Source organism: Protopterus annectens, chromosome 13.part0 (genome assembly GCF_019279795.1).
Source record: "Protopterus annectens isolate FY-2018-M chromosome 13.part0, PAN1.0, whole genome shotgun sequence".
Classification (NCBI taxonomy): domain Eukaryota; kingdom Metazoa; phylum Chordata; order Ceratodontiformes; family Protopteridae; genus Protopterus; species Protopterus annectens.
This window is the reverse complement of record NC_056747.1, coordinates 28,058,164-28,072,751: the sequence shown is the minus strand read 5'-3', so window position 1 is coordinate 28,072,751 and position 14,588 is coordinate 28,058,164.

Sequence of the window (14,588 nt, the reverse complement as noted above, 5' to 3'; positions counted from 1 at the left end):
AAGCAGCATACGATACTGTGGGCCATGACATTCTGATAGAATGTTAACCAACCTGTTGTGGCCTTTCCACAAGTCTTAGAGTGGTTTGTTTTCTACCTCTTTGATCATTCCCAAAAGGTCTGCTCAGGGATCAAATCATCTTCTCTGTACAGTACTGAATGTGGATTACCATAAGGTTATATTTTAGGTCCTTTAACTGTTTGCAATCTATATGGTCCCTGTCAGAGATCTTTTACAGGAGAGGGCTTAGCATACCATAACAATGCTGATGACTCACACATGTACCTCTAGTGATCTAAAAGCAATACAGTCTTTTGTAATTCAAGGCCATGGCCGTTCATGCAACCTTTAATTCAAGGCCATGGCCGTTCATGCAACCTTGATGAATTTGTTTGTGCTTTTCTTAAGCAGCATTATCACATACAGTCCCAGTGACACTGAATTTTTCAATATGTGCACAATCTTGGTGTCATTTCAGATTCAATGAAATCATTAGTTTTCCATTTGCAAAGTATTTCGAGAATTAAGCACCTGCTATATCAAGCTACCCTTTTGGCTATAGTTCATTCGTTGTCTTTAAGACTAGGGTATTACAATGCCCTCTACCTTGGACTACTTTGTTTACAGACAGAAGACTTGCAGCAGAGCTCTGCACTAACTGGCACAGCACACTACGCCTGTTCTGTGCCTCCTGCACTGGCTTTTTCTTCAGTACTGGAGCACATGCAAGATCTTAGTGTTATTGTATTTTGTCCACTCACAACATGGGTTCCTCTTACTTGAAAGAACTTGAGTTGCCCAACCACTCTACCTGGGTTTTGTGCTCACCTTCCCAGGGACTGATGATAATTCTACAGGTGTGTCTTGAAATAAGTATATATGTTAGTTTTGACAAAATTTAATTTATTTTATTTATTTATTACATTTGTTTACCGGGTAGTGTCTGACTGGGCCATGGGCCCGTTTTCAGTGGAGACTTGGGAAGAAAAGCTTCAAAGTAGTACAAAACAACAATTATTGCAATACAATATAGGCATGTATACAATATGATTGATAGAGCAGTATATTCTATAATACAGACCAAGCAATTGCACTATGCTGTACTGGGATTTTTTTTTTAAATAAGACAAAAAATAGGACATTGGAGGATGGAGGTTATAAGAGAACAGGAATAGAAGTGGGTTAATAGTTACCCAGGAGAGTGGCAGCAGCACAGCCAATGATTAGTGAGATGTTCTTTTAGGAGTGCTTTGAATTGATTGTGACTAGGGTTTTTTGTCATTGTCTCTGGAAGAGTGTTCCAGAGTTTGGCTATTTTGTGCGAGTAGAGGGAGTCACCATGATAGTTGTGGGAGTTGGAGACCTTGAGTAAGAGTTTGTTTGAAGATCTGAGAGAGCTGAGATTGTGACTGTGTTGGACTAGGTGTGAGATTGCTGGGCAGTCATTAGGGAGGCAGATTATTTCATGGGCTAAGGTGAGCTGTTGAAGTGTTAAAAGGTTGGAGAGCTCTAGCTACTGTGAGAGAGCTAAACAGTGATGAGATCTGTGTGGTTGATTGGTGGCATATTTAGCAATCTTGTTGTAACATGATTCTAGGTTGTTGAGGTCCAATAATATAACGGAACCATACAGGAGGGTGGCTAGCAGGTGTGTGGGAGCCGTGGATACTCTGGCATTGGGAGTTGCATATGGTTTGGCCCTGTATATGATGCCTAGTTTGATATGGACTTTTTTGATAGTTTGGGCAATGTGTGCATTAAATGTGAGGTTCTCATCTATGATAACACCTAAAAGTTTAGTGTGGTTTGTGGGGACTATCTTGGTTCCATTTTCTGAAGTGAGTGAGATAAGGGGCTGGGGAGGTTTGTTTTTTTTTTGCTACTGAAGACTTTTGTTGGAATTTAAAATGAGTTGGTGTTGGGAGAGATACATTTTCATGTCCTGAAAAGATGATTGCATTTTTATTTGGAGCTCTTGGGGTGTGGGAGCAGAGCAGATAAGTGTAGCATCATCAGCATACTGTACTATTGTGACTTATTGAGTAGCTGAACTAAGGTTGTTTGTGAATATGACAAAGAGAAGAGGGCCAAGTATAGATCCTTGGGGTATGCCTATGGAGATAGGGAGTAGGGGGGATAGAGAATTTTCCCATTTTGTGGCTTGCTGACAATTGGAAATACAGCTATGGAACTAGGCAAGTGATAAAGGACTGAGGCCATATAAAGAGTGTTTGGTGAGTAGCAATTAGTGGGATACTGCAAAGGCTTTCGACATATCAAGAAAGATGGAAGAAACAAACTGGCCTTCATTCATGAGTTGATGGATGGTGTTAGTGAAGTCTAGGAGGGCAGTGCTGGTGCTGTGCTTTGGCCTGACACCATGCTGGGTGCCAGACGGGAGGTTATTGTTAAGGAAGTAGTTAATGACCTGGTTGTGGATACATTTTTCTAGTATTTTTGCAAGGAGGGATAGGATGGCTATAGGTCAATAGTTAGTTAGTTCTTTGGAGGGTCCACCTTTGTGGAGGGATATGATGTGAGATATTTTCCATAGAAGTGGAACATATTGCTCTTTAATAGAGAGGTTAATCAGGACTGATATGGGGTACGTGATAGGAGCGGCAAGTTTTAGAAACTCATTTGAGAGTTTGTCTGCAGCTATGCAGTCAGGTCTGAGCTTGGTTAAGAGAGTCTTTATATAGTTGGTTTGTGTAGGTGTGAAGCAGAAGAGGTTGTGAATATCTAGGGCAGGGGTGGGGACAGGAAGTGGCTGGGTTGGTGGGTCATCTAGTAGGGAGGTGACAGGGTTTATGAAGTGGGAGTTGAATTGAATTGAAATAGGGTCAGTGTTGTTTGATGCGACAGGGGGAGGGGTAGAGGTTACCAGGGTTTATGAGCTGGTTGATGGATTACCAGAATTTTGGGGGGTTGTTTTGGTGTTTTTGTTGGCAGGATAGGAAGTATGTTTGTGTGTGTTTTTATCTGTTTCTCTGTTGAGTTTCTTAGTTGTTGGAAAGTTAAGAAGTTAGTTTTGTCTTTGGAGGTATGGTATTTTGACCAGGCCTCGTCTCTACCCTTCATTAGTAGTTTGGTGTCTTTGGTTAGTCATGGGAGGGGAATGGTTTTAGTATGTACTTTTTGTAGTGGGGGCTAGAGTATTTAGGACTGTAAGGGAGGTGTCATTAAAGTACTGAACAGCAGCATCTAACTGTAGTTGTTTAAGTGGTATCCGGTTACACTGTTGGAGCAGGAGGTTAAAATTATCAGGAAAATGTTTTCTTGGTAGGGATATATTTGTAGATGTTGCTGCTTTGTGTGCACACACTGTCTTTCTATAGATGAAGGTGGGAGGGTGATTGCTGAGGGATTCAGGTAGGCACCCTGCTGGGTAACAAAGGTTAGGTTTGTTACTTAAGATCCAATCTAATGTTGACTGTTTTTTGGAGTGTTTGTCTATGCGGGTTGGACAGATTATTGTTTGGGAGAAATTAAAGAGATTAACAAAATTAGATGGATTATTTGATGAGCAGGTATGCCAATCTAGGTTAAAGTCACCAAGCACTATCGTTTCTTGGGAGAACTTGGTAGCGGCCCAGTATAGTAGGTTTTAAATGAAGGAAAGGTTATTGGCGGGGGGTAAGTAGGCGGCTATAATAATTATAGCTTTGTTAGGGTTAATTTCAAGGGAGGTAGTCAGTACTGGTCAGTGGAATGAAAGCCAGCATGTCTGATCAAATATAAAGCCGTGTAAGATCATAGCACAGCAGGGATCAAGGAATGTGCCCTTTCTCCACTGTAGTGTGATCTCAGAGTTGGTATATAAAATTAGCAGGGGCTGTGAGGGTGGATGGTGGCTTTCCCTTCTTGAAGAATAGAAAGAGAGTTTACTTTTCTTCAATAAGATGTTTCAAACATTTGTGCTCGATGATTTGTATTTTAATGCATTACTTTTTCAACAAAGCAACATACATGCTTTGAAACTTCAGAATTATGTTCATGTTCTTGCCGTGATCCCCGCCTGTGGAATGTACTATCTTGGTAGCTTCAGCAGTGCCCATCTGTGGCTAGACTCTACAGAGTACTCAAAACATACCTTTTTGAAATGGCTTTTGATGGGCAAGATGCCTATGTTCTTGGTGTGTGTTTACTATTTACTTACTAGCATTTGTTTACTGGGATCGTCTGTCTGCACATAAGCTGTCCCTTTTTGACGGAGATCCATGGATAAAAGTGCCAAGTAGAATGCATGTACCAATGGATGGGAGATCGCAGATACACCCCAGGGTTTACCTCAGTGTCACTGCTCGACAGAGGCACAGGAAAATAATGGGCATAGTTTCTCCAAACTAAAGGGGTGGTGTAAGCCACAAAACTATGGGCTAGGCTTATAAATGCCCTCGGGCAGATAGCCTAGTATGAACCTATGAACCTATGAACCTATGAATGGGTCAAGAAGCAGTTATGAAAAACTAAAATGACTAACAGAATAAATGCAAACAGAACACACAATAAAATGCAGTTTTACAAAAGAAAAGTACATATCAAATTTGTGTTGGTCAGGAATAAAATGTGATACATGAGTACAGCAATGACGCAAATCAAAGAAATTATAACTGGGGACCTGAAGGAAGGATAATGAGGCCAGTTTGATAGGCTACTTCTTTTCAGGAAGAGGGATCAGGCTGTACGGCATACGTCTCAATCTTTTATTGCAAGAATTCTGGACAAAGCCTAGCATAATGGTGGTGGTGGGGGGGGGGGGCTTAGGACCAAAAGTAGGGACAAAGTTTAAATATTGAACTTAAAAACTTAGAAAGCTGATAAAATAACATTATTTGTGTTTGTATGCATTTTTCTGAAGGATACAAAGTCTGAAACTCAAATCTATGTCAATATTTAGCAATTTAATTTCTCAGTGATATGCCATAAAAAACACACATTTTATGAGTAACAGCCCAAAAATAAGAGGCAAAATTCTGGACATTCTGCAAAAATCCAGACAGTTTGAGAGGTGTGCTGCATGCCCAGGCATTTGTTCCTCCTGCAGAATGTTTGGAGGAGCTCAAGATTCCACAGAAGCACTGGGGGGGGGGGGGTAAAGGAAGTCTTGATGGGATACATGGATACATCACACACAGAAGCAAGTTACAAAAGCCCCACCTCAAAAAGGTAGGGCGTCATTGTTGACTACTCATCCGTCACCCACAGAAGGTAAGAATGAGCCATAAGGTTCTTAGATGATGGGGGACACAAATGGTTAAACAGTGACCTTACAGCAGCACTAACCCAAGCCATGGTAACAGCCTAAGAGTACCTTAGACTCAGTCCACGCAGTGCCACAGCCTAACAACACAGCATGGGGCTGGCTAACCCAAGCCATGGTAACAGCCTAAGAGTACCTTAGACTAAGTCCACGCAGTGCCACAGCCTCACAACACAGCCAGCCTAAGAGTACCTTAGACTAAGTCCACGCAGTGCCACAGCCTAACAACACAGCATGGGGCTGGCTAACCCAAGCCATGGTAACAGCCTAAGAGTACCTTAGACTAAGTCCACGCAGTGCCACAGCCTAACAACACAGTCAGCCTAAGAGTACCTTAGACTAAGTCCACGCAGTGCCACAGCCTAACAACACAGCCAGCCTAAGAGTACCTTAGACTAAGTCCACGCAGTGCCACAGCTTAACAACACAGCATGGGGCTGGCTAACCCAAGCCATGGTAACAGCCTAAGAGTACCTTAGACTAAGTACACGCAGTGCCACAGCCTAACAACACAGCATGGGGCTGGCTAACCCAAGCCATGGTAACAGCCTAAGAGTACCTTAGACTAAGTCCACGCAGTGCCACAGCCTAACAACACAGCATGGGGCTGGTAATTGAGGGCTTCTTATACTCGGATAGATTCAAACTATCAGCAGATTTACAAGCAATCCATGTAGCATGTACAAGGCAACACTGTTCAAAGCTAACAAACATTCTAGAAATGGCACCACTAATCTCAGAACCTATAGAACAATCTGGTGACATTTATTGTTAAATGACATCTGTAAACAACTGAATTCCATCTTCTGTTGAAATGCGTAGTAAGTGACTTTAAACCCCCTTCTGGTATGCATTCATTTGCCTGGCCGGTGGATGGCCGACCGGATAACGTGCAAAAGCAGTGCAGCAGGTTCTCACAATTGTGAACTGTAAATATGGGAAACGCACAATTCCCCCCCCTTTCTGACCCATGGTAGCACTTGTTTAGGTGGTAGAGCAGTCGGAAATGTCGCATTCGGTGTTTTGTTCGACATTCCAAGCATTCGCCACTTTGAAAATCTACATTTTGGTTTGGAAAATATAAAGTTCAGAGATCGTTTCATCGAGTAAATGAATGTATACCCACCTTCCTTGCCTTTAAAGGCTTTGTACATTCTCTCAAAAGCAAACAAAATGCTACTATATATGCAGCTAACAGGTTCATCTAACAGCAGGATAGCTGTATAATTTACAAATTAAAAGTTTTACAAGCAAGAAACTACAGCATTCAGATATAATGCTTATCTTTAAACAAGAACAGAAAAAGGGTTCATTTGCTCTCAGTTTTGAATACATTTTCAGTTTTTTAAAAAAACTATTTTAAGAACTGGCAGATAACCAAATCTAAGGATTGGTGTTTGGCTAGTTGTGAATTCATTCGGCATATTACCATATAATGTCTCTGATCATCGTGATCTAATGCACTTTAATATCATAAAACAATATCTTGGGAAAAACAGGCTGCAGTTAAAATAGACTAGTTCAGCTGAATGCAGCTGCTTACTCTTTAAAGTAAATCCCAATGCAAAAAATGTATTATTATCCCCTTCAGTAAAAACCATATCCCTGCAGACTATCCTATAAATAATAATACCCTAAGTAATAAACTAAACTTTGGCCACCATGTGTCTGCTGTGGTAATGAAGCCATTCTACATTGCACACTTCATTAGTAAAGCTATTGCCTCAAGAATGAAAGAGGTCATAGCATCCCTGTACTAGACCCTCATCAGGCTAATAATGGAGTACAATGCCCCCTTTGGTATGTACCTTACCAAGCACCTGCAGCAACCTGAGAGACCTCAGAGATTTCTTACCAAGAAAATTCAGGGTCTCCAGCACATGCCATTCACTGACAGGCTGAAGTCACTGTCACTGTACTCAGTAGTGTACAGACTACTTAGAGGAGACTTGTGCCTGGTCTACAGAGCAATCTCAGATCCAAACCTAATGGAAATGCTGCACATCCGCAAGTCAAATGAGACAAGGGTCACCCACTCCAGGGACCTTAACATGGTCTGTGACATAAATAGGACCTGTTGGAGAGACAGATATGTCTGTCAGAGGATGCCACTCTTCTGAAATAGACTACCAGTTCACATTTAACAAAGCCCATCTATGACCCTGTTTAAGGATAGCCTGAATGACTGGATGGGAAACCATAAATTCACCTATGACCCTCCTAGATATGGGCAGTCATTGCTAACTAAGATTCCAAGTTTTGGCAAGATCCTTTATATTGGCTTTCTGTAGTATTATATTGCTTACACACGGCTAGGCTTATAAAGACCTTCGGGTCAATATCACAGTAATCACCCATGAACCTATATCACTAACCACTCTGTTGGTTGAATATTAATATAACTAACTACAGCTGTATGCATGTGCAGCATTTAACAATACAAGTTTACAAATTAATACTGGCCATATCTATCATTTTTTCTGCCCATGTGCTACACTGACTATCAGGCATTGTAATTTGTTTATTTGACAAATGTTGACCAGTTTAGTCCGACTGGGTCGAAGCCCTTTTTCCGCGGAGGCTCTAGGAGAAAAGCTCCACTAGTATTACAAACATAAAGAAGAAGAAAATCAGTAGATACAGTATGACGTAGAAATGAATTAGATAATAAGGAAGGACATTACTAACACATCAGAGATTCCATACAAACTTACTAACACATCAGAGATTCCATACAAACTTACTAACACATCAGAGATTCCATACAAACTTACTAACACATCAGAGATTCCATACAAACTTACTAACACATCAGAGATTCCATACAAACTTACTAACACATCAGAGATTCCATACAAACTTACTAACACATCAGAGATTCCATACAAACTTACTAACACATCAGAGATTCCATACAAACTTACTAACACATCAGTGATTCCATACAAACTTACTAACACATCAGAGATTCCATACAAACTTACTAACACATCAGAGATTCCATACAAACTTACTAACACATCAGAGATTCCATACAAACTTACTAACACATCAGAGATTCCATACAAACTTACTAACACATCGGAGATTCCATACAAACTTACTAACACATCGGAGATTCCATACAAACTTACTAACACATCGGAGATTCCATACAAACTTACTAACACATCAGAGATTCCATACAAACTTACTAACACATCAGAGATTCTATACAAACTTACTAACACATCAGAGATTCCATACAAACTTACTAACACATCAGAGATTCCATACAAACTTACTAACACATCAGAGATTCCATACAAACTTACTAACACATCAGAGATTCCATACAAACTTACTAACACATCGGAGATTCCATACAAACTTACTAACACATCAGAGATTCCATACAAACTTACTAACACATCAGAGATTCCATACAAACTTACTAACACATCAGAGATTCCATACAAACTTACTAACACATCGGAGATTCCATACAAACTTACTAACACATCAGAGATTCCATACAAACTTACTAACACATCAGAGATTCCATACAAACTTACTAACACATCAGAGATTCCATACAAACTTACTAACACATCAGAGATTCCATACAAACTTACTAACACATCAGAGATTCCATACAAACTTACTAACACATCAGAGATTCTATACAAACGTATACCAATGAAGCAACAGCAGTACAAGCACTGTAACTTGAGGGTCATATACATAGTGATGGAATATTATACAAGGATAATAGCTGTTGACATTCAGTTAACTTGGGTACAACTAAGATAAGTGCGAGTTTTAGGTTTCACAAGACAAGGATTAGCCAAAACAATGTGCAGTCAATTACTAGATATTGATTTAGCTATGATGTGATAACCTTATATTTCAGGTATAAAGGCTTTTTAATTGCCTTTCACTATTCATATTGGGACTGTCGCATGCTTCTGAAGTCTAGATGAAGGTGGCCTCACAACTTGGGTACAAAGGCATGAAAGGCTTTGTTCTCAGAAGTACAAGTGGATGGTGGTCCACAGTGTGATACTTAAATGTTACAAAAATGAGTATAAAGGTTTTCATTCTCAAAAACTTCAGAATGCTTCACAATCATACTAAATAAATGAAGATGAAAAACAATACTATAATGACATTCAAAAATACTAAACACAATCCTAAAAAATTTGGACATCCATTAAAGAAATCTTACATCTCGGCCAAAAAAAAAATAAATCAACCCAAACCCCTCTTTCAATGACTCACCACTCAAAACTGCGAAATGCTTCAACTCCTATTTTATAAATAGTATAGCATCTCTAACCAAGGATTCCCCAACATCTAATCCAAACCCTGCCCAACAGCCACATATCACCACATCCACTTTCACCTTCAAACCTGTGCCCACGTCATGTGTAAAACTACTCAAACTTAAACTGTGCTATTCTTCCGTTGATGACCTTTCAAGCGAGTATCTTAAAATAGCAGCCCATAGCATTAGCTATCCTGTGTCAATCCTTTAAACAGGTCAGTCCAGGAATTCCATGTTCCCTCTCTCTGGAAACAGTCACACATTATCCCTCTGCACAAAGGAAGAAATTCAGCAGGCTTTAATAAATTTAGGACTATAGCAATGTTATCTTCCCTCACCAAAACACTTGAAAAATGTATTCAGAAACAATTGCTAGACTATCCCCTGCAGGAAGAACTCCTATCCCCTACACAACATGGCTTCTGTCCTTCCCGTAGTACTAGCACTGACCTTCTAACCTATGTAGATACTGTCAGTAAAGCTAGAGATAATGGCTAACTAGTCTCCCCCTTATTTCTAGTCTTCTCATAGTACTAGTACTGACCTTCTAACCTATGTAGATACTGTCAGTAAAGCTAGAGATTATGGCTAACTAGTCTCCTCCTTATTTCTAGTCTTCTCATAGTACTAGTACTGCCCTTCTAACCTATGTAGATACTGCCAGTAAAGCTAGAGATTATGGTTAACTAGTCTCCTCCTTATTTCTAGTCTTCTCATAGTACTAGTACTGCCCTTCTAACCTATGTAGATACTGTCAGTAAAGCTAGAGATTATGGCTAACTAGTCTCCTCCTTATTTCTAGTCTTCTCATAGTACTAGTACTGCCCTTCTAACCTATGTAGATACTGTCAGTAAAGCTAGAGATTATGACTAACTAGTCTCCTCCTTATTTCTAGTCTTCTCATAGTACTAGTACTGCCCTTCTAACCTATGTAGATACTGTCAGTAAAGCTAGAGATTATGACTAACTAGTCTCCTCCTTATTTCTAGTCTTCTCATAGTACTAGTACTGCCCTTCTAACCTATGTAGATACTGTCAGTAAAGCTAGAGATTATGGCTAAATAGTCTCCTCCTTATTTCTAGTCTTCTCATAGTACTAGTACTGCCCTTCTAACCTATGTAGATACTGTCAGTAAAGCTAGAGATAATGGCTAACTAGTCTCCTCCTTATTTCTAGACTTGTCTAAAGCCTTTGACACTGTTTGTCACAGCAAACTTCTACTTCAGATGTCCTGACTGGGTCTGTCCCAGCCCACCCTTCTGTGGTTCAAAAGCTGCCTCTCCAATAGGTATCAGTCAGTAAAATGGCACAACACACATTCTCCTTACATCCTGGTCACCACCGGTGTAACACAAGGCTCTAGCCTTGGCCCCCTCCTCTAACATTTTCACCAACACACTCTATACCTCCACACAACAGGCCACCCTAATACAATACACAGATTATTCCACTCTCATATGCACACCTGACAACATAGCATAGCAACAAAAAATTACTCAGGAGGCTTTAACAGCCTCTAAAACATGGCTTTGTAACTCACAACTCATGCTCAACCCATAAAAGACCAAAATTCTAATATAAACTGTTGTGGGGCTTTTCTCCCGGGCCTCCACTGAAAATGAGCATTTCCAGTCAGACTTTCCCGGTAAACAAATGCAAAATAAATAAACTGCCACATCAACAAAGATATACACAACTTCTTGCCACCTATAAATCATCCATCATCTATCTGCCTGTCCAGCACTAAAAAACATTAAACACAACTATGTACCCAGTCAGTCAATGAAATCTAAAAATTCCTGTCTATAAACATAGCAAATCTGCTGGGCATTGTCTACTCGTACAAGATTGCCAATGCCTGGAACTCCTTACCTGTATCCATCGGGGCTATGCTCACCCTCCGATCTTTCAAAGTCACTCTGAAAGACTTCCTAACTAAAATCTGGCTCTGTTCTTGCTCAAAACTAGGATAACCTATATCCCTAAAGCCTGTTTTTCCCTCACTTCATATTGCAATTCCTATTTGTATTACACTAATCTACCTTTAACTCCTCTACAAGCTGTCTAAAATTTCTCTAAATATTAAATGGTTGTCGTATACCTTGCATTGATTTTTAACCAATGTTTTTATATTGTGTTTAATTTGTTACAATTATTTACACTGCAGTTGTTTTTTATGTTTGAAGATTGTAAAATGTTTGTTCTTAAAATATTTTGTAATAATTTGGAGCTTTTCTCTCCAAGCCTCCACTGAAAGTGGGCTTCTACCCAGTTGGACTTTCTCAGTAATCAAATGTCAGTAAATAAATAAATAAATTATTATCACTGCACATCTGAACTCCTGGTGTTATTGTAAAAATGCCAAGTTTACTAATCCATCCTGAATGTAACAGATTAGTGGAATAATGGAGACTCCATCAAAGTCCACTATATCTGATTTAGACCGTTTCTATTTCTGACCTATCACCTTGCTGAAGTCGCCGATATGTTCTGGCCATGAGATAAGACGATTCAGGTACCACCCAAGGTATGCAGCAGTATAATCACCAAGCTATAAATGTAATATTGGACAGTACGGAATTACGTATTTATTGTAAGTATCCTACTGAAAAAGGGCCACTCTGTTAAAGGGATCCTACTGGAAAAGGGCCACTTGGTTAAAGGGATCCTACTGGAAAAGGGCCACTCAGTTAAAGGGATCCTACTGGAAAAGAGCCACTCAGTTAAAGGGATCCTACTGGAAAAGAGCCACTCGGTTAAAAGGATCCTACTGAAAAAGGGCCACTTGGTTAAAGGGATCTCACCTGTAGAGAAACTAGAAAAAAACAACAGATTCAGTCACTGACAGATCTTTTAAATGACTTGGGAAATAAGACATGTTTGGGGGGGGGGGGGTCAGACAAAACAATGAAGTGATAACTTCTAATTTAGATACATAAATGGTCTGTAGTGACAGCAGGGAACTTGAGCCCAAACTACATCATCATCCACACACGCACTTGTTATGCAGGGCTCCCAAACTGACCTAGTCACATTTCAATGAAACACAGGTTTTATTTCCTGGCTGTTCTCAGTAGAACATGGAACAGCGCATTCTTCACAAACATTACCCACCTGAACTCTTCTTCAAAGGCTCCATAATTTTTCCCAAGCATGTTTTAAAACCCATACCTTTCAACCATCATCCATTCCAAACTGGTCTGTCATCCTCACATGCCTTCAAAGCACTCATCTGCCTATGGTTGGGGGACTTGCAGTTTGGCACAGATTAGCCTTATTGTGAAGATAGGTGAAGCCTACCAGCCTAGCCAGATAGAATTGTCATTAAGTCACAGGCTTGTTCTCTTAAATGGGAAAAAATTGGTGTTAAATGTGGAACTGCAAAAATGTAACAGTGCACTCTGCTGTAACAAAGCTAAGTCAAATCTTTGATGTCAAAACCTGGAGCCAATATCTCCGGATGAAGGAATTCTGCCCATTGTTTTGAGACCAGAGTTAATGGCTAGAATTTGCATGTATAATTTCTTTTATTGCTCTGGTTCATGATTAGCTGCAAGATCAAAAGGGCTATTAACCTCTGAGAGTCTATTAGCCTGGGAACCAGAAAGAAAAGCTGTAATCTGAAATGAATCAGTGGTACTGTGTTATCAATTTAAGGACTGAAAGAATGAGAGCATTTGTCTTGAGAACATCCAACTCACCACTCTGCCTGTCTGTATGTAAGTAGGATCTTAGAACTGTGTTTCTCTTGGGTATAGCTAGAAAATAGGAAGATTAGATGAATTTGTTTTTCTGTGATATCAGAACTTTTCTACTGTATTATTTTAGGTATTTCTCTGTGATCTCTGAACTCTTGACTAGCACTGTGTAGTAAGAAGTATTGTCTTGTGTTTTTATTATTTATTATTAAATATTTTAAACCTTTCAACTGTGGCTGTTTTGTGTAGAGATAATTTAAGCTCTAAGAGTACATTGCATGTTTATAGTGATACTGTACCAAGTCACTTCAAATAAGTCTTGACTGTTCAGTCGCACTTACCATTTGGATAATAATATTGCACACTATAATTGGACACCCTTTCATAAAGGCCTTTAAGTAGCTGCTAAATATTAGCTGAGTGGGTCAGTGATTTCTACCGTATAGTCTGGGTAAAAGGGGCACAGCTGGAGAACCTGTGCCAGCCTTCCCCAGGAGTGTCTGCGTGGTTGTATAAACTTATCTCAAAGTGTATGTTTGTTAGCTACTTGGGCAGGGACACGAAGCACTGGTTGGACAGAGAGGGTGCTGGAGGTTTTAGTTTGCCCACTAGACTGAGATCTGGATGCTATAGCTGTGCCAGTGGGGAGTCTTATTGGGGACCTGGAGAGAAAGGGAGAAACCAACCCCAGACTAACTGTGATCTCTATGTGCTCTTAAGGGAAAGTGTACTTTACTGTGTGTGTATTTATTATCCTTTCCCTATATGGACACCCCTCACTGGTGTTAGTGGTGAGGATTGAGGCTCCTTGATTGCTGGGCCAGTGCACGGGCGTCACACTTATGACCCCTTTTCTGCCTGATGACAGAGACCTTATATTGAGGGCTAACGGATGGAGGTAGCCATCACCCAGACAGCCTTAGAAAGGGACAATTGTTTTCTAATATCCTAATATCTCGCCCTCTCACAGGTTAACATAGTTATTGCATAGCAGTGGCCTCCTGTCACACATGGCAAATGACACATTTGGAATTGTGTAGCTACAATGTATCATGATATTACTTGGAAGTCCACATCCTGGCCCTTTATGCTGCTGATGCTATAAAACACAGGCAATGCCAGGGTTCAGTACTGGAATGGAACAACTTGCATCCCCTTCCCCCCAGAATGAGAATGGTGACTCTGGCCACTGTCTCCTAACCGGTCTTGCTGATTCCTATAGTGTCATCCCTTTGTGCCATTAGCGCAGCATCATGTACAGCTTAATTACAGAGTGACCGAGCTGTGGGCTGATGAAAAAGCTTTGTTGAAGCCGCCTA